The sequence below is a fragment of the Triturus cristatus genome, chromosome 4_1 (genome assembly GCF_964204655.1).
Source record: "Triturus cristatus chromosome 4_1, aTriCri1.1, whole genome shotgun sequence".
In the NCBI taxonomy this organism is placed as follows: Eukaryota; Metazoa; Chordata; class Amphibia; order Caudata; family Salamandridae; genus Triturus; species Triturus cristatus.
Window position 1 is genome coordinate 980,386,170 of NC_140585.1, and position 21,910 is coordinate 980,408,079.

Consider the following 21,910-nt stretch of genomic DNA (forward strand, 5'->3'; position numbering starts at 1 on the left):
GTGTGTACCCGTTATTGGTGTTCCCCTAACTTTTTTCACTTTTCTTATTTTTCCTTAGTTTGGTCCCTTGGGTAAATATTCTCTTCCCTAGGGAAAATTCTGATCCTGCTTTCCCTCGCTCCATCAGTTCCTAGTAAAGATTGCTAATCCTCTAATAACTACCGGCGCCTCTTCCAATGTTGGGCAGATATCCTGGTATACTTGGGCACTAGTTACAGCCCTACTCATTAAAGTGCTGGTACGCTGAACATATTGCGTTTCTTATGTGTATTTGTGCATCATCAATGTGCTGTTTCCTTAACTACTGTACTACATATCCTTTTTAAACCCTCTACCTTTATCTACCCTTCACCTACCTGAATCAAGTCATAAGACAATTTAAGGAAGCCAGCTGTGAAACCACTAGTGCATGTCTTAATGAAGCACCAAGTGACACTCTCTTAAGGTTCAAACTTAAAACCTTAATGTGCAGCAATTGCCAATATTAAAATGCATTTTCAGAGGAGCATTCCAGCCTCACTTTGGATTACCCTTTTCTCTTCAGTAGGGCAAAGACATCAACTGCTTGGCCCAATACTCTTCATCAAACACCAGTAGAGGGACCAGGAAGAAGGCAGGGGATACAGGGGCCACAGCCATGGTGGCTGAGGGCGCTTGCCTCTACAGTCGTAGGACCTGTCCTACTATGGCTCTGCAAACTGTGCGACGTATAACCCTTTCAGCACTGGACTGTCTGTCATAGAGAACGCAAGCAGTCACAGGCTTATTGGAGGGGGTAGTGCGGGGGTACGTTGGTTGAGCAGTCAACACTACTCCCAGCAACCCAACAAGATAATTGTCCAGTCAGTGCTTATTTTTAAAAAGACAAGTTTTTTAATATACCAAAAGCACAATACAACACACTACATTCATTCTAAATTCCACACTTGTGGGTGCAAGTCACAAGTGCTTTAATGTCCCAATTTAGGCACTCTACCCAACCCACCTCTATCCCTCGGACACAGAAGTCTTAGGGTTTTCTTCTTGTGTAGTATCTAGATTTAGGTGCGATGGGCCTTCCTGTGGGTGGCGGACTCACTGTCAGAGGGGCAGGACCACTGTGCATGGCATTCAGCTGTCCTGTTGCAGATGTGTGGCTTCTAGCAGCAAAGTGAGTCTCAGGAAAGTCGTCTTCTGGGCTCCGACGGTTGAACAGCACAGAAGGCCTTGCATGTTCAGGTACATCAATCTGATGCATCTCTGTCAGTTGCACTGGGGCCTCCCCGGTTGGAAGTGGCTGGCAGTCCTTGGCTTCCAGCGCAGGGCAATGACACCCTTCCTGCTCCAGGACAAGTCCAGAACCCATCATAAGTAAAGGACAAGCCGAAGCCTTTGGGTACAGGCTGAATTAGTCTGTTTTCCCCCTATTGGATTTTTGTTGATTTGGTGTAATTTTGTTCATTAAAATATACACTATTTTAAAAATTGTGTGAGATTTTTATTGTATTGTGTTTTTGACGCTTTAACTGTTTTGGTGCTGCTAAATGCTTTACACATTTTCATAAGTTAAGCCTTTCTGCTTTGTGCCATAGCTACCATGGGTTGAGCTCAGTTTGAGTTTCTGACACCTTTACTGGAACCAACACAAATAGTGCCATTATTATTTGTGGGGGACTACCATCAACCCCAACTAATAATGCACTTTCTCACAGAATTAATGCAAGTGTTTTTTATGATGCTTTACATTTTTTTTGCATGAAATTAATATTTTAGCTCACATTTCCATATCACCTTTAGATATGGCCACACAGCATATTGTTAAATATGGCTCTCACTGAGAACCACTAGCATGATTACCAGATTATAAATGTGGATATTCACTTCTTTGATGCACCAATAGTGGGAAACAACAGTTGTTTCCACATGTTGGTATGACATAAATTAATTCTTGGCTGCTCTGAAAGGGTGTAAGTGAGACTGTCAGTGCAGGGCTGGATATCTGCTCCACTGGAAAGCAGACAGCACAGCTTTGGGTTCTGCTGAGGGAAGTCATAGAGGATGATACGGGTAGTTTGCAGAAGGCGATGTATTATTTTTATATATTTGGAAGGGAATGGGTGGATTGAAGAGAGGGTGGTGTGGCTGGGTGGCAGGAGATCACTTTTGGCTGGGCAGGAGGTTGTATATGCAGAAAGTGGGGATGGTGAATGGCAGGTCACCAGGTAATTTTTTTTACTATTGTGGGGAGGGGAGGTAATTGTGATTGTGGTGAGCGAATGTGGCAGGAGGCCAGGTATTGTTTTTGACTGGTGATTATAGCCAGTGGATGGTAGGGCTCAGATTTGAGACACCAAGGGCTGTATTACATTCAGGGCCATGGGTGCCTTAAGGGGATGTGTGCCCATTTTCTGCACCCTCCCTCCCAAGGCACTTCCGTATTACAGAAAGGCTGCAGGTGCTTGCGCAGCCCCTTTTGTAATATAGCTGGAGCCGGCGCACAAACAGCATCGGCAGTACCAAAGGAGGGCATTCCCGTATTTGCATTGAGAGTGACCACATGCAAATAAGGGAAACACTTTGTTACTGTACCTGTGCTGTATTATGGATGTGGCTGAAGAGGCAAGGAGGCCCTTACAAGGGGCACTGACAGTGCACCAGAAAGAGGTGGCACATTATCAGCGTGCCCCCTGTGGACTGCCCTCTGAAGGTGGGAAAGGGGGTGCTATAAACCCCCCACCCCCAGACATGAAACAGCAGGTGGGTGCAGTCACTCACTACACCTGTCTGCAGGGGGATCTCTGCCCCCCTTTGAAGTGTAGATGGGTGCTGCCTGCACAGTGTAAGATGGAGCAGCTGCTTTAAGAAGCTGTTCCATCTTTCACTGTGTCTCTCCTGGAAACTTTGTCCGCGTCGGACCCCACGTCACCCGCAGCCTTACGACTCGGTCACAGGGGGAGACCCAAAGGTCTCCCCAACACAGGCATGTACGTTACGGATGGCACCGACGCGTACCCACAGTAGGGGGCGCCCTTGTGCGAGACATACCCATTCAGTCAATGGGAGCCCGTGTACGCATCGTACAACCGGCTCCCATTGACTTCTATGGGAGTCTGACCGAACCGAGTTCGGCAGCATGTGGCCGCATCGTACTCGCTAGGTCGGACTGCCGGAGTCCGGCTCGGTCGGAAAACACTCCGGATCCAGCTCGGTCGGAGAGCTTTCCGACCTAGATCGGAATCGGAATCGGCCCCTAATTGTCATATACGTCTTCCAAAAGAAGCCATTAACATGCATACCTGGATCAGAATCTGCTAATTTACTGCTGTGATGTCAGAATAGTGGTTAATCAAATTATGATATTTCACTAGGAAAGCGCTTGCTTCTCATTTGTTCCACTACCTTCTCTGGCCCAGCACTCCAGAGACCTGAACACCTTACTACAGCAGTGGAATGACAGTTGACATTCTCGCCTGCTTACTCCCTGGTCTCTTGGTTCTCCACAGATCGAGGGAGGTGAGAAACCGTGGTTGGTGCTGTCGTTCTGCCATCCGCCTCCTCCCCCATCAGCAGAGAAGGTAAGAAAAGATGTGCTAACAAACAGCTCTCACAAAGCCAATGTCAGCATGGTGCCGGCTCTCCACTCTCAAAGTAAGAATACAGAGTGGCGCTTGGGGCTGGGTGGGGATGGGAGTGTGCAGAGAGTGGTAGGGCTGGGTAGCAGGACACAAAATTATTTTTGTTTTTGTTTGGCGAGGGGCGAATTGGAGGCAAAGTCCGCCCGCCATCATAACAGAAGAAGAAGGGACCACCCGACATATGTGCGGCGGTCCCGCAATTGGTATTAGGATGCGCCTGCCACACTGGCGGGCGCATCCCGCATTTTTTACATTGTGGCGGGTGGTGCTGTCAGCAGCACCCGCCACAACGCAAAGAAGGCATGTTGTGCATTTGCATGCACAACGTGACAGGCACCGCGCTGTGCCTGCCACGTTGTGCATGCAAATGCAGGGGGGTACCATAGGTACCCCCCATGTGCACCCCCACCCCTTCGAACACCCTGGGGGCCTGCACCAGGCCCAAAAAGAAAAAAAAGAATGCCTTTCCATGGCGGAGTCTCTGCCATGAAAAGGCAATTCACTGCCATGATACTAATATGCTGGACTTTTCCGCCCGGTAGGCAATTGGGCGATTGCCTACCGGTGGAAAACCGGCGGATGGTCTTCCCGTCCCATCGTAATGTGGCGGGGAGGAAAAGTTATGCGGCGGTGACTTTTGGCGGGCGGATTGCCACCGCCATACGGGCGGTGGCAATCCGCCCGCTATAATAATAGACCCCAAGGTATTTTTTAGATCCACTATATGTAAAAAGGGGTCAAGAGCATGTGCAGTGAGCAGTGTTGGTGAGTGGCAGGAGGCCAGATTTATTTTAATATTTGGAGATGGGTAAGGTAGGGATTTTTCAGATTGGCAGGACACCAGGGGGTCTATTAGGATGGCAGTCGGAAAAGCACTCCGACCGCCATGGTAGTGGGAAAACACCACCCGCTAGGACCTCGGCATAACCGCCGGCCAAATTAGTATGCTCCGCAGTCGAAATCCGACCGCGGCGGTCGGATCGCAACTCTTAACATTGCGGCGGTCGCTGCTGCCAGCAGCACCGCCGCGATGTCCAAAAAGGCATGTCCAGCATATCCCTGCACTGCGTGGCAGGCACTGCACAGTGCCTGCAAACTGGTACAGGGACACGTAGGGGGGTACCATGGGTACCACCCAGTGCACCCAAACACCCCCAAACACATGGTGGGCCCGCAATGGGCCACCGGAGAAATTCTCCGCATGCCTTTCCATGGCGGTTCCACCGCTGTAGAAAGGCTGGCTACCGCCGGCATCATAATCATGCCGGTGGAGCCTGGCCCTGCACCGGCCCCATTTTAGCGGTCCAGCTCCGCACGCCAGGCAAGCATGCGGACTGCTACCGGCAGAAAAGTGGCGGGTGGAAAAGCTCACCGCCGCAGTCGTCACCGCCATGCTAATGGGACCGACGGTTTTCTGGGTTGCGATCGTGCAGTTCAAGCAGAAGAGCAGAGCTACACAGAAAGGCTTTCAGAGAGCCTGGCCTGGAAGGCCTTTGTGACTTAGCAACAGTGGGTAACAAGTTTTCTGATCACCTATTGCTATTTCATATTTGGAATCTGCTGTAAACCATAGATACTCTCTATGAGAGATATGCATAATATAGATGAGTAACTGCGAGTTGCAGGGATGTTATGCATGGCGCTCGCTGAGTGCCACCCGCGTAAAAATCAGATCCTAAATCTGACAATTCACCGCTGTGACATAAAGAGCAAAATACAGGGATGTTTTTCACTTTGGGATTCTGAGTGACATCACAGACAACTTGTGCTTTGCTCTTGTACATGTCACTCAGAACCCCTCGGTGAAAAACACCTTCGTAATTCACTGTTACCCATCTATAATTCTATAGTTATCACCTCCACTTTTGAGTGACATTATAGACAGCCTAAGCTCCACTCTTGTTGTCTATATCAGCATTGGTCGATGCCTCATCCTTATGGCAAATCAGCTCAGAAGCGTCCGGTGTGCAGCCAGCCTCAACTGACGTGCAATACGCCAGTCCTCCCAGCATTGAAAGTGAATGTACTGGCACTAGACCTTGCTGTTGTTCTGAGGAGGACTTTATTCCTTGCCTGACATGCAGCCACATATGATCATAGGAGCACAATATCATGCTCGTAGGAACATAAAGGAAATATACCAGGAAGGAGTGTTTAATTTGAGCCAGTGGTTTCCGGGGCTCAGCACCGGCATATAACTGTCTGCACTGGCACTTATGACAGCCTGCCACATAGTGGCGATGTTTGTCTAATTTAGAGTAGAACACAAAAAATGCTGTTTAATATTTCAATATACGTTGAAAATGACTAATACCTGCCTCTCAAGTCATTCTTATAGCTTTGGAGGCCCTGGAATAGTCAGAATTTTCAGCAGTGTGATGGTCAGTAGTTGTGTTGGTACTGTCATTGGCAGCGCTTGCATGGGCAACGAGTGGCACACGCAAAAGTGGCCTCTTCACGAGGGTCCTGGCACTTTTTTTTTTTTTTTTTACAAATTAAGCACTGCCAGGAGGATATTTTATGAGAGTTTGTGGGCATTCATGAACCTTGCAGACTGGCTGCTGTGTGACCAACACACTGGACCACAGAGTGAAATAATAAACTGAGCAACAAGGTTAGTGTATCTGGACTCTCTTTGGCTAGATGAATGTTTTGATTGATCTAATACATTTTCTAGAATACACTGCAAAACATGCCATATTTAAATTCTATGTATAGATTTGATGGATGGATGAAAGGGAGTTGTCAAGTATTATCTGAAAAAATATTCTTGACTGCATTACACAACATGTCCAATGAGATGGTATTAATGTTGACCAAATAGTTTGTGAATTTATCCCCACAGAGAACCCCTCTTTTGCAGCAGTCTATATCATGTCACTCAGGACCTCTTGTTGAGAAACACCCCCGGTATTCAGTTAGCGATCTATGCATTCATTCTATATGTGGTCTTCCAATATTTGGAAGACTTTTACTCCCGATATATGTTTAGTCGGTTTCAAAGGGGATCTGCTTAATGATTAATGGACCGTCCACGTCTCTTGGTCAGAGAATCAATGGACATGGGCCAAAAACAGAACCTTATCACTGAACCTTTGTTAACACACGAGGAGCGACATGAAAGCGGCACACAAGAAGTTTTGGGGACAACCATCTTGCTGACAGTTGTTTTGAGCGAAAACAATTTCCAACTACTGCATCTGAAGAAAGACTGCAGAGGGATTACCTAGTAAGTGAAATATACCCAGTGTATGTTTATAATGCTGTTTACATTTAGCCATGTTAAGAGGTGTTCATGTAATCAAACAGCTAAATAGAATTTTAAACGTTGTAACATGCCCATCTTCTGAGAATGTTTTGCAAAAGACTATTCCTACTGCTTGATTTTAACAACTGTCCTTCCTCAATAACAAAAGAGAAAGTTTACCACAGTCGCATATTAATGTTTCTTAAAGATGATATTTTAGTGAATGTGTGCAGACATATACACAAGCACACACTCAAACCAACATATTACCATCCAGTGCTCTGTAGATGGTTCAATTTCGTTCTTTTTATGGTTGTTGACGTCCTAAATTTAAATGTTGAGGCGATTTTAGAAGAGCTGCAGCATTGTTAATCTCCGAGTGGTTAATCACAAACCGAAAGGTATCTGCTTCTGTGTATTTAGCTGTGCTTAGTGAGTCCAGAGTGTCACAATACATTGCCAAGTTGATGAAAATGGCTGCTTTTCAAGCAGCGCGATGTAACCGGACTTCACAAGATTTCAGGTTAGTAATTGTTTAAGTATAGGGAGAGAAAAAAAATTCCAATTTGTGTAGCTGAAAGCGTGACTTCAAATTAAAAATATCTCTTTCTGAGTTGTGTAAAATGGAAAGGTCTTAAAGGAAAAAATTGTTTTGAAACGGTTTCCACATATTTGTAACTTCAAAATAAAGATGAACATAATTGGTTAAGATATTTATTTTCTGTGTTCCGGCCACATTTTTCAGCCTGAAGCACCAATTATGATTGCCCCAGAGAGTGTTGAGGTTTGTACGGGTCCAGTATACACCCTCTTAGTCATAAAAAGATCACTATTGCTATGGTAAAAACACTAAAATGTGTCAATATGCTCGGTTCTAGCTTGAAATTAGCATTGCAGATGCAGCACAGTGGCAGACATCGAATTCCTATGAAGATACAATGTTATGAAGCACGTCTGTGTAAAGCTGGGATAGGAGCACCTTGTCCAACAGAGGGGGGTGCAGCGTACCAGAGCCTAAATATTGTTCAAAATGCAACCCGGACACATACAGAGGCACACAAATGACAGAGAACCAAAATGGAGGCAACTCATCTGGCATTTAACAAAGGAGGGATTCGTCTACGTTTGCATGAACGGGGCAACAAGCCACCGTGTCCCAGGAGTCGGACCCCACTCTCTTTTAGGACATTATAAGCTCAGAAATGTTCGATATCGCCCAGTTGGACTCGGACCTTTGTATACGTCGCTCTGGACCTCTGCTCAAGTACTGACGTTCTCTTAAACCATCACAACTACCTAGACGTGTTGGGCTCTATGGACTCTAGGCACCACAACCCAATACAAGCGGGCTACTGAGTGGGTAATGAGTATGTTCCTGGCAAACATTGTTACCTTGCATTGCTAGAGAGCCAGATTCTGCAGGTCACCCATTGCACCCTCGGGAGAAAGGGTACAATGGGAAACCCTACCATGTTTTTTCTCAAAATAAATGTCATTAGTAGACTGCCCATTATTTCTTTTGGCTGGTATAGGGCACCTGCCTAAAAGCCTTTCAAAATATTGTGGGCCTAATCTGAAATGGTGGTTTGGCCAGAATAAATTCAGTCGATCTACCTTCCAAATGTTACAAAATGGTTTGAGGACTGGGGTCAACAATGGGGGTCAACAGGCCTTGAAGATGTAAGGTCTTACCTTTTATGTGTAGTTGTGTTCACTGTTTATACGTGCAAGACCTACATGACGTGCATCTTTTAGAATACTTGCCTTGCTTAGAATGAGACTGCCACATCTCTCACTTCTGCTTTGCATCTGCAACTTAACCTCTTTTGATGAAAGAGATATGCTTAAATTGCCCCATAAAAATGGTGTAAAATACTTGAAAGTAAAGCCATGTGAGTCTAACGGTTTGCTTGTTTTAAGTTATTTGTTGCTTAACTTACTTAATTCTCTTGTTTTGGTATCTTCAGAATCCTACTGTGGTCTCTCCATATGTTGCTTAGTTTTGAGGTGTTTATATTTCTTGCCTGTTCTCTAGTAGTTAACAGTTTTTATTCCTGGCACTTGTTGTCTTTGGAAGCCTTGGGTTACTTGTTTTTAGTTTTCCCTGGAAATATTTTACATCCCCTATTTATAAAAGTGTGTCTCTTGCTTATTGTAGGAAAATGCCTCTTTTTACAGGAACACCCCCAGTTTTGGGATAGATCTTGCTGGTTTTTTGACTCTGTGAACTCCTGGTGGGAGTGTTGCGGGGCGGTGAGGCGGGGCGGGGGAGGAGCAGGGTGGGGGGTAGTAAACTACGGCATACGGCCGAACCGAGGTAAGTAAACAAATAAATAAATAAAACGAATTTCATTGCGCGCACTACATTGCCAAATGCAGTGCAGCGCGCGCAACAAATTTTTTAAAATTTATTTATTTGTTTACTTACCTCCGTTCGGCCGTATTCCGTAGTTTACTACCCCCACCCTGCTCCTACCCCACCCTGCTCCACCGCCCGGCAGCACTCTCACCAGAAGCCACTACTGTTTGAACTGGGGCTCTTTTAACCAGGCCCTACCAGTGCTTAATTAGAAAGAAAAAAAATAAAAATAGGTGCCAGGGCCATAGCAGGAGGCCACCGCAGCTTGCACCACATATTGCCACTGTCAGCACTGCCAATGACAGTACTTACACAGCTACTAACCATCCCACTGCTACAAGTGTGACAATTCAGACTGTTTGAGGCCCCCAAACTTATAAGAATGGCTTGAGTGGCAAGTATGAATTGTTTTTAATTTGTATTGAATTAATAAACAACTGTTGGTCTGCTCATCTTTATATTTCACAAACAGTGCCACCATGTGGCAGCTGTCATAAGTGCCAGTGTTGGCAATTAAGTGCCGGTGCTGAGCACTGGAATCCAATGGCTGAAATTAAGTACTAGGCCCCATTGCATGTGGCCCGACCCTAAAACATGTTGACAATGCTCCTAATTGGCATATTTACCTTACCCTCCGGTCCATAGTACAAAGTGTACCCGGGGTCTAAGTTAAATGTTACTAGGGGACTGCAACACCCATTGTGCCACATGACTGCAGGCCTACCGCTGTAGCTTGTTTGTGTAGTTTTAAAACGTAAATTCATCCTGGGATCTGTGAAAAAAAACCTTCCTTTTAAAAAGTTCCCCTTAAGTAGGCCTTAATGCCCATAAAAGAAGAAGGACATAAAAAGGTTTAATGTTAAGGCCTCAAAATACATTTTCACTATAGCAGGGTTATCTGTTCCGTAGGACAGCACCAGGACACAATATTAAAACTAATGTTATCTCTGCCTGTCTAGCAGATACAAAGTTAATTCTTGGACTTTTAAAAATATTTATTAAAGGCCAATTCACTGGCAAAGCCAAATTTGTAATAAATATTTTGCAAAAGGTACTTTGAGAAAGCCACCTCTTCCCTGCCCAAAGCCTTTGAAGCCTATTTGCATGAGCTTCCATCTGTCACCCAGGAGCTAATTAGGACACTTGATGAGGTGTGAGTTTGCTCCCAGAGCTGAGACAAAGGCCTCGAATATGGGGAGGATTTCTGTTTTTGTGACAGGATGGCCATCTGGGTTGTGCCTAATAACTTAAATAATTACAAAGAGGCCTGCCTTGTCGCAGGCAGATGTAGCTAACACCTGACACTGTGCCCTCTTTTGTCACTCTAGTAAGCCAGGCACAATTTTCAGTGGGAAAGGAGCTGCCCTTAGAGCCAATTGTGAGTGAACACCGAGGAGGTTTTGCCCATTTTCCTGGCCACACCGCTAGGGTGGCCACAGGCGCTCTGTACAGGGGAAGAAAGGCACTGCCATGTCGGATCAATTTAGTGAGTGGACTGTGCGATTGTTTGTACTAGGTCTCACAGGAACTGCTGCAAAAGCGGATAGGGCTACCCATGGACACCTTTTCCCTCCAAGGTAGGGAAGGTCTAGGAATGACCCCCACCCACTGGCTGCTGCCAAACTGAGGTGAGGTTTGTATACTTTAGTGTATCACCTTAAGTGGGATGGGTATGCCCAGCCATGGATCCCGTGTATACTGAGTTACTGCAACCAAGCTGTGCCCGGCTGATCAGCCCATAACAAAGGAAAAACCGGCCCTGGGTTGCTTGTGTTCTGGTTCACGGAGGACCTGGCTTGGCAGTTCAGGTTGGACTGTTCCCATTGGAGCAGTGTTAAGACTAAATTGCATAAAGCTTGGTCCAAACTGAGGTGGCATGGTGTGCAAAATAACAATGGACTGGGATGCAGCCTGAGTAATTACCAGTGGCTGAGATTAATTCAAACATTCCATCCATAACTTTTTTGTATACTTTAGTGCGTCACCCTAAGTGGGACGGGTATGTCCAGGCGTGGGTCCAGTTCACATTGTTTCACTGGACTCACGCTATACCTCGCTGATGAGCCCATAACAGGGGCAAAACCAATCCTGGGTTGCTTGTTCCCGTTCAGGGAGGACCTGGCTTGGCAATTCAGGCTGGACTATTCCCACTGGAGGTGGTTCAAGACTGATTTGCAAATAGCTGGGTTCAACCTGAGGTGGCATAGTGTGCAAAATAACAATGGACTGGGATGCGGGTCAAGTTATTATCAGTGTCTGAGAATTCAAGCATTCCGCCCATCACTTTCTGCATAATTTATTTTGAAGGGGAAGGCCCAGACGTGGGTCCTGTGCACACTGTGTCACTGGAACCAAGCTATACCTGGCTGCAGAGCTTATAACAAGGGCGAAAACAGTCCTGGGTTGCTTGTGCTCCTGTTCAGGGAGGACCTAGCTTGGCAGTTCAGACTGGACTGTTGCCATTGGAGCAGGGTCAAGACTGATTTGCATATAACTGGGTCCAAACTGAGGTGGCATGGTGTGCAAAATAACGATGGACTGGGATGTGGCCCGAGTAATTCCCAGTGACTAAGATTAATTCAAGCATTCCATTCATCACCTTTTTGTATACTTTATGTATAAATGTGGCATCCCTGAGCACCCTCTTCAGAACACTACTGGACCTGTGAAATACAGAAGAAGAATTGCACCTGCTGTTGAAATCTGTGGGGACACCTGACAGGCTGGACCTGCTCCCGCTTATACCAAGGACAAAGAGGTGGACTACAAGGCACAGCTGGCTGGCCTCCTGTTAAGCTTCGGGGATACATCAAGCTGCTAGAAGTTCTTTTCCTGAAAAGCCCAGCTGACTAGGTCCAATTGGACCTGCGCTGTGCCCTTATGGTGGCTGTTGCTGGAGTGAGTTGTCATCTTCAAGTGCTGTTTCTGAGGTTCTGGGGCCCTTGGCTGTGTCAAATTGTACTCCTCCTAACATCCTGAAAAACCTGGGACTTAGACTCTCTTTGGCTCCAAAGATCTTTGGAAGGACAAGCAAGACAAACTTGCAAACTCAGTCCAACAAAGGAGCATATTTTCCACAGCAGCAAATCCGTTTTAGCGTGATGTTGCAGAGAGGGTATCCGTGACGCCCTGTTCGGATACTGCTTACAGCCTTACACAGCTGGAGGAATTGAAGCTCCAAAAAAGTAAAAATGTAGAAATCTTCACCAGGTTAAGGTGCCAAAAGAATCCAGCCGGCGAGGGACCATCCTTAGGCACATGTTTTGAACTTCGCCCACTTGGAGGTTTCCTGCTAAAAGTCAACAGCTTCACCAGCAGCTCATCCAACAGGTATCTGGCCATATGGAGCCCTTCTCTGCCACAACCTGCTGCTTTGCCCCGCTGAGGATTTTTGACTTCCATTTCAGAGACTAAGTCGGAAGGTAAAACATCCAACCAGTTTCAGTGAATTGCAAGAAGATGGTGCTTAACATTTTCTGCCACTATTCTGATTTTAAACCTCAATCTTTAAATCTCTGGTTCCCCTTATTGGATTTTTGGGCATTTTGGGGACATTTTGTTAATGAAATTATTCTTTGTTTTTTATAAATTGGAGTGAGATTTATATTGTTTTGTGTTTTTAAATGTTTTTGCAGTTTTAAATGCTTTACACATTTTCTTAATTTAAGCCTGTCTGTTCTGTGGCATAGTTGTGCTTGGGCTTAAATTACTGAAACTTTTACTAGACATAAGTGACAATATTGCTTGTTGTGGACTACCATCTACCCCAAATAATCATACACTTTCTCACACATAGGCTCAGCAATGCTTATATATCGTTATCAGAAACAAAAACTTTTAGTTAAACCTGAAAAATGACCATTTAATGGCTAGTACTTTGTGAACCATTTGCCCTGTCAAATAACTCTTCTTAGAACATGTAGTACAATTATCTTTTCTTTATTTCTTTTAAGCTCAATTCTTTAATTTGTCTTTGCATGATAGAGTCAAAGGCATCTCTGATTACCAATTCTGAGATTTAATAGGTAAGTGAGTCTTAAAACATTCCTTCATGTATGATTTTATTTCAGTTGTAGCTTTGGAGGGAACCAAGATGAATGTATAGGCAAGAGATACCGGCCTAGCTGACCCCTGCCACCTAAATCCATTAGAATCCTGGGCTCTGTAGACTCAGCCTAACAGTGTTGGAGACTGGGGAAGCCCAGTTGGAACAGAAGAGAAAAAAAAGAGACAAAGCTTTAGTGGAGGGAGATTGGTCCAGTGAGAGGCAGTACTGCCCATGAAGTTGCTGGACTAGGAGGCAGTTGATCTAGAGGATGCAGAGGAAAACAGCTGAAGGGCCACTCTAGGCATGGAACACATAGTGGTGGATGGGAAGGAAAGCAGCTGGATTGAGGGCCTTGCCACCAAACGCCTGAAATTGGGTAGTGTTGCCCTATGAAGGGCACTTGAAGCGTGACGTTTTCCATAGAGAATAGCTGCAGTATTCAGTCATGGGGTTAGCTGGCATCTAGAGAATCCTACCAACCCAAGGTATTTCTGATAACTAGAGGCCCATAGAAATCCAGGGCAGTGTGGCTTGCATGGATTCCAGCAAGCGTTTCTGCTCAGAATGCCCTGTGAATGTCAAAACTATGCCTAACAAAATACAATTTCCTCTGAGGAATTCTGCAGTATTCAGACTAATGTTTGGCCATTACCCAGGGAATGCTACCAACTCTTGGTATTTCATAAAAATATATTAATTAAAAAGACTAGTGGAATCCAAACTGTATCCTTGAGAAGACTACCTTAACACTACATTGACTTCACACTTTTGAACAGTTTCTGTCCAATACACTGGGGCCATGTAAGAAATCAGGTTACTGGTTGGAGGGTGTGAAACCCAACTCAAGAAGGAATGACAATACCTGTCAGGGTGAAGTCACAGCAAACCTAAAATAATCTGTTCTAAACCCTGGGGTAGCTTGGCACAGAGCAGTGCAGGCCTAACTCAGAGGCAATGTGTAAAATATTTGTGCAACACTTCAAACAGTAACACAGTGAAAACACAAAACAAAAGGATCCCACACCATTTTAGAAACACGCAGTCATTTTTAATTTTTAAAACAGGATCAAAATGACAAACATTCAATCCGTAGAACCAGAGATATGACAGTTTAAAGATTTCAGTACAAATAGCGCCAACAGCACAAAGTGCCAAATGAGGCTATCTGGTCGCGTCGGACCAGGACAAAGTTAGAAGTCAATGCTGACCACAATGGAGCAGGAGCCATCTACAGGGACCCAGTTAGGCCCACTGAACAGAGTATCTTAGATTCTGGTTGCAGAGCATTGCGAGGTCCCGTACTGAGGATATGCGTCGGTTCTGAGGCGCTATGGGGCTATGATGTGAAGTCCTGCATCGTTGTCGAGGATTCTGTTGAGGAGTGCTTGCGATGCGAAGTCCGGTGTTGGGGATATGTCTCACTATCGAGGCGATGCATCAGTTCCAAGAGCTGTGACACTGCGATAAGAGTACCTGCATTGCCATTGAGTCTGCTGTCGGCAAGAGATTTTGCAATGCAACGGCCTGCATCTGAAAAGCTTTGCACAGACAGCTCCGATGTGGGCTGCGAGGTCAATGCGGAGTTCCTTGCTTTGGGAGAAACCTTGTAGCAAAGGCAATTCAGGGGTTCTACTCTGGTTTGCGCCGCACAGCAGAGGAGCTGCATAAGCTCTGCTGGGTCTATAGATGGGCTGGCAGAGCATCTTCAGGCCCATTTTCAAGGGTCCAGGAAGGGGTAGCACCACTTGTCAGGGTAGGCCTCATAGATCCCAGCTGCTGGGTTCACGGTTGTTGGAGCCTTCTGTCCCTGAGCCTCTAGTCAGGAGGACAGCCAACTAGCCCTTGGAGTCAATTTGGAGTCCTGGGTTTAAAAGATGCAGGTCCAGTCCTTCTTACCCAGGTAAGAGGGTAGGAGGCAGCAGATCAGCATAACAGGGCACAATGTCCTTCAAAGCAGCAGTCGAGCAGAGTGGTTGACCTTTCAGCAGCACATCAACCCTTCTTCCTGGCAGATTATCCACAGGTCTAGAAATGTAATGGAGACATAATTTCTGAGCTCCAGTATTTATACCCAGTTTTGGTAAGTAGGAGAAGCTTCTAGAGGTTTTTCTTTGAAGTCCCCAGGCATCCTGCCTACCCTTTCCTTGCTCCAGACTAATTACAGGGGGTATACAGCCATTTGTGTGGAGGTAGGACACAGCCTAATCAAGTTTAAGTAGTGCAAGTAGTGCAGGTAGGGCTGTGCCCAGCTCCGTCCTCCTATTCTTCCAGTGATGGCCCTTCCAGGCACACCTAAGTTCTCCATTATGTGTGGCTCTCTAGGAGGAATACACAAAGTCAAACTGTCAGCTACACCCAGTCCTGTGACCCAGGCACAGGCTACAGGCACTAAATGGCTAGGGCAGAAAGATGGCAAATTTAAAAAACAGAATGCAACATTTTCAAAATTGTAATTTAAAATCCAACTTTACCTTAATAAAGGAATTGTCATTACTATTCCAAAGACACCAAACATGAACTGGTCACCTGCTCCCACTTGGAAATCACAGCTTATAAAGTTTAATAAGGTAACTCCAATGTTATCCTATAGGAGAGGCAGGCCTTGCAGTAGTGTACAACTATGCAACAGCTTTTTACTACCAGAACATGTAAAACTTAAAATATAATGTCCTATTTTTTTTATATATTGTACTCTGCCCTCTGGACTGTCCAGGTCCTACCCTAGGTGTGGTTTATATGTATTAAAAGGAAAGGTTTGGGCCTGGAAAAAGATTTATTTTGTGAGGTTGAATGGCAGTTTAGAATTGCACACACAGGATGCAATCGCAGGCCTGAGACATTTTTTTAACTTCTTTTTATTGAGTTGATACATGAGACATAGAGCAAGTAACAAATGTGTCCCCCCAACCATCATCACAGTCTGTCCAGCCACGTATCGGCAATTGAGGAACAAGCTCATTCCGACTCTGCGGCTATCTAGTAGCGTCCTTCAGTGGAATCTCCTCACATTGTGATCACGTATCGTCTGGCCACATTGCAAAACAGAAGTGTGTAATGGTCCAGTGCTTGTTCCCTCTGGGTGGCTAGAGTAATCACCTGCAGGGTGAGTTCCAACATGACCTCCAAGACTGCAGGCATCTTGTTGCCTATTTTTCTCCTGTAATTCTGGATTTTGGGTCATCCATCCCCAGAGTGTGTGGACCAGGTGTCCCCACTGTCTGCACCCTCTTAAACAAATATCTGAGTCAACACGCCCCATGCGGAACAGCCTGGACCTGAAGCCTGCTCTGATGGCCACTTTCCGTGGCTATCGACAAGCCGTATCCCAGTCATTGTCTTCTACCCTGCCCAGGACTTGCTTCCATTTGCCCCTGAGTTTGTCCAGAGTCATAGCATAACTGGTCAAATAAGCCCCTAGTAGTCTGTATTCGAGGGGCTTTTTGTCAGGGGCCTCTTGTAGCAACTCTCAGTGGAGTCGTAGGAGGTGGCGCTATTGCTGATATTGGCAATATTGGCCCCCATCAACTCGTCTTGCTTCTGTAGTTCAGAGAATGGTATCATTTCCACTTCTCTCTAAACGTCCCCCACTTTCGAAATGCTCAGCTGATCCCATTTTTTGCAGCCCTCCATTGGGAGCAGCCCCTGGAGCAGCTTGGAGTCTCACAACAAGGTCTCCAGTGTCAATATCCCCTGCAAACCCAAGTCTTGACCACCACCTCCTTTGCAGTTGGGAGGACTGGCCTCCCCCACTTTCCGTAGAGCCTGCTCATGTACCCCTCCTGGTCCATTGCCAGACTGCCGGCCATTACAGAGGGTTCCTGCATTGAGGAGAAGGATCAGTTGTTGACCACCTGTAGTTGTGTCATGCAGTAATATAATTTCAAGTTTGAGAGGGCAATACCGCCCTCCAGGGGCTTTCTCATGATAGTGGTCATGGCAATACGTGGTGCAACGCCCTCCCACAACAAGGTGCGCGTCGCACCGGCCACTGCCCTAACCTCGAACAGGTTAGTTTGTAACACATAAAGGACTAGGCCGCTCTACCCATCACAGAGATTGGGAGCATGCTCCAGCAAGCCACATTGGCTCTGTGCAAGTCCAGAACCATGTACAGGTTTCCCTGGAAGAACTGTTCCCGATCCCTCATCATAAACATTCCCAGATATGGGAACCCTGCAGTTTCCCACCTTGGGGCATAGTTCCAACCCTGTTTTGTGCCGCCCTCCGTCAGTGGGAATATGATTGATTTGTGCCACTTGATGTGAATCCCCGAGAAGGAGCCAAACACTCCCAGAATCTCCAGTGCCCTGGGGATGGAATGGTCTGGATCAGCTAGGTATCGAAGAATATTGTCTGCACAGAGATAGTAAATTCTCCCCTTCCCTATCCCAGCGTAGTCCCCGTATCAGGGCATCATTTCATAACCAACAGGCCAGGGGCTTTGTGACCAGCGTGAACCGCAGTAAGCAAAGGGGGCATCCCTGCAGGGTGCCCTGCTGAGTGGAAACTCCCCAGAGAAGACCCCATTTGCCTTGACCCTACAAATTGGGTCATTGTATAACAGTTGCACCCAGGCAAGGAATTGTAGGCCTATCCCCATTTTGTGTAGCAGTGCCCACAAGTAGGGTCACTCCACCAATTCAATGGCCTTTTCTGCGTCTAACGTTAATAGAACAGCCGACTCCCTGACCCAGTCATGCCATGTCAAACATCAAGCCAGTCTGCATAGGTTATGTTGTGCCGCACTATAGGGCATAAAACCCAATTGGTCTGTGGGCACCAATTCATCAACCACCTGCAGCAGGCAGTTTGCCAAAACCTTGGCCAGTATTTTGGTCTCCAAATTGAGAAGTGAGATTGGCCTATATGAGGCACAGTCATCTTGTGGATTCCCCTTCTTATGGATCATAACTATCGTTGCCTAATGCAGGTCCCAGGGCCGCCTCCCCTCCCTGCGTGCCCCACACATTGTACGCAATGGGCCCACAATGTGGGATTTGACACATTTAAAGAATTCAGGCTGCAGGCCATTAAGATCTGGGGACGTATAGCTTTTTATTTGCCTCAAATGCATCAGTGATCTCTTTGTCCATGCGGTCTGTGTCCAGGGAGTGACTCGCTTCTTCCTGCAGTCGAGATGCCCCTAATTAATTTCTCTAGGTTGGGCTTGTATTTCTCACTCTGTGCCCGGTATAGGCTGGCCAGGAGTGCAGCCAAGGCCTGTGCCACCTCCACCGGGGTCTAAGCCATCTCCCCAGATCCTGTATCTATCAGGGATTTCCATCTTTGTCCCTCCTTTTTCTAGGCTAACCACACTAATAATGTATCTGTCTTGTCTTGCTCTGATTGCGCCCTGACCTCCTGCTCTACCAGATATCTCAGGTCTTTCCTTATCCCCTCAATCGGGGCTGCCAATCTTGGGGTGGGGGCTTTGACATATTCTGTGTCACGTTGAAGCAGCTTTGTGTCAAGCTCCCTGACCTCCCTGTCCCTCTCCTTCTGTTTCCAGGACACATGGACAATTAGTTGCTATTGTATGACTGCCTTGTTTGCTTCCCCTAACACTAATCCTTGCTTTTCTTAGAATAGAAGTCAGTAGAGTCCTGAATCAGCTTTCCTGGGCCCCATCTAAGAGCTCCCATGGGCCTAGCTTCAGTACCCCCTTGTCCCTGTGGAAGCAGTGGTCAGTTGCATTGTTAGTGGTGGATGGTCCGATATGACTCGGCATAGGATTGTTGTGAGTAAATCTATGTGATAGGTGGTGGGGCATCAGGAGGTAGTCAAGTTTGGACATGGACTGCATCTGGTTTGTAGCGTATGTGTATTGTCTAGTCCCAGGGTGCTTCAGTGGTCTGTCATCCCAGGGAGTTTAAGAAGGAGTTCATCCATGTGCTGGGCCTATCCACTGACCGCGTTGCCCCGTCCAGGTCCGCATACGCATTGGGTGGGGAATTCAAGTCCCAGCCCAATCTGGAGCAGCACCACTGGTGTCTCCACTATCCACCTCCCTATTTTGTTTAGTCACTCAGCTTGCAGCTCCGGGGAAAAGCACCAGTAGACAAGCTGCAGGCTTTCAACATTCCAGCATCAGCCCACCACTGCCTGGCACCCTATGGCATTCACTCATGTCTGGGTCACATGGAGGGAGATGGTTTACTGGACCATTATGCCCACTTGCAGGACCTCGCTGAGAAACCTGTGTGGACAAGCAGAGTATATTTGCCATGATTTAGTACTCTGCATGTATTTCCTGCCAGGTGTGTTTCCTGTAGTATGATAATGCCCGGGTTGTAGTGCCCCAGGTCCTTCCACATGACTCCCCGCTTGAGTTTACTGACAAGGCCATTCACATTCCACGACAACATCTTAAGGGTTAGACCCAGGTTGGTGGACTGTGCTAAATGTGTCACCATGGATGCATGAAACTGTGGGATGGTGTTGAATGTGAGTTGTTCCCCAGTTTTCTTCTAAGTGTCTGACCCCGAAACCAATCCCAATTCCCTTGTTCTGCAGGTATAGAGCTACCTACCAGCCCAAGCCTGAGGTGTCTGTCACTCCAATATAACAAACTGAAATATTATTTACCACAGCTGTGGAGTTCTGCTCAAGTTGCGGAGAAGGCTTCGCCCCAAGGCCGCATTGTGGCCCTGGCAAATGTGGTGGGTCTTTGATGGTGTTCATCCCTGTGTGTCTATCGTTCCGGGCTTCTGCGGCCGTGATCGTCGCCAGTCTCTTTAGATGATATTGTCCGCCATCATCAGGGTGACAATCGGCAGAAGCAGTGTCTTGTCTTCCCCATCCGCTCTGGGATCTTTGAAGTCACTGAATCCCTTTTCCGAAGCCTACGAGAGAGTGCTATTGTTAAATATTGGTGACCACTTTGGCCCTTTCCCGTCTCCACCTGCGCCTTACTCGGGCCATCTGTGGGTGTCTGCATGATCTATGTCTTGACCATTGGTTTTGCTACTGCACCAGTCGGGTCAGCTCCCTTAGCTCAGGGAGCGGAAATTCCTGTGACTCAATCCAGTCTCACTCCTCGGGGTGGAGGTGAAGAAGTGTGACTTTCCCTCATCCAATATTCGCAGCAGCACTTGGAAGAATAGTGCACATTTCAGGTTGAGTGTCTGGAGGTGTTTATTAATATTCAGTAATAATTATTTTTGGCACTGTACTGAGTTGGTATAGTCTGGGTATATGCTCACCACACTGCTGGCTATCTGCCATATGCAGTGGGTGCATTGCACCTGTAGGATATTGCCCCTGTCTCTGAAATTGAGCAGGAGGGTCACAATCTGCTTTAGCGGTGGCCCAGGCACAGGCGGCCTGTCCGGCACCCTGTGTGCCCTTTCCACTGTAAACATTGTGGATACTCTGCCCTTTTACACCTCTGTGAGGAGCCAATCTTCCAGGAATAGTTCCATGCTCTGACCTAATTTCTCTGGGACCTCCACCACCCACTTGTTGTTCAGGGGGGGTTGCCTCTCTGCATCTTCCACAAATGGTCCTCTGAAGAGCCTGGATGCTCTTTTCACTTTCTGCAACTGTATGTTCCAGCCAAGCGAGTGTGACTTCTGAGTCACCCACCTTGTCTGCCAGCTTTTTGTGGTCTGCCCATAGGAGCCCCACAGGGCTGCCATTCACAGAGGGCACTGGATGACACCCCAGGGCTGAGCCCCCCCACCAGGGTCCCCTTACCTCGGTGGGCCAGCTCCCCAGTCCCCGTGGGCCCATACCCAGGGAGGTCAGACCCACCCCAGGCCACGCCGCCACCCTAGCAGGCATTAGCACCCCATGTCACCTCAGGGCTCAGTACTCACAGGCGCTTCCTGTACAGGGAAAAACTATCCACTATGTTGTGTGCCTGGGCACGGTAAAGCGCCATGCAAGCATCTTCTGGGGGTAAGGCCTCTCACCAAGTGGCTCCCTCACCAGGCCTCCTCCAATGTCTCAGCTCAGGGACCTTCCGGCACCCCTCTCCCAAGGCCGGTGGCTCTCTGCTGGTCTTACCCTGAGGTCCGAGGCTCCAGACCGGTGTCACATCCCCACTGGCCTCCTGTGACCTTTTCTCCCACTGGGGGAGATGATTGCCTCCTGCTCAGGTATGCCTTAAGGATCTCCTCGCAGCTGTGTGAATGAGGCTTTTATGTTGCGGCTGCCGTCATTTTGTAGGGCTGTGTCTCACTTGATGCCTGGCTCTCTCTGCCATAGGTACTCCCAACTGCCTTTTTTGCTCTGCTGAGTCGCTTTGCTACCTTTCAGGTGCTGTCCTCAATGGCGGCCGACATCACAAACAATTTGGGGATGTCAGGATCAGTACGTGCACCGGGCTGTGAGCCAGAGCTCCGTGCTCAGGCAGCCATCTTGTAAGGTGTGTAGCCATGCCCACCCAGACACATTTAAAGGGCTTCCTAGGAGGCTGTCACAATAAGTGCTGCAGACCCACTTTTTCAGGCCCCGGGTACATGTAGTACCACTTTACTAGAGACTTATAAGTAAATTAAATATGACAATGGGGGATAAGCCAATGTTATAATTTTTAAGGAGTGGTCACATGCAGTTTAGCACTGGTTAGGAGTGGTAAAGTGTCCTAAGGCCACCAAAAAAGAGATCATCAAAAATGGATGAGGAAGGCAAAGAATTTG

General features: G+C 47.1%; 1 protein-coding gene across 1 annotated transcript in view; it reads left to right on the plus strand.

Moving 5' to 3' along the window:
- The first annotated feature begins 7,323 nt into the window (after positions 1-7,323).
- NR1H4 (nuclear receptor subfamily 1 group H member 4) overlaps positions 7,324-21,910 on the plus strand; it is a 338,233-nt gene continuing 323,646 nt past the window's right edge. Inside the window, exon 1 of the mRNA XM_085653893.1 lies at positions 7,324-7,384. The gene's annotated coding sequence lies outside the window, so the exon portion shown is untranslated. The remainder of the gene's footprint in view (positions 7,385-21,910) is intronic.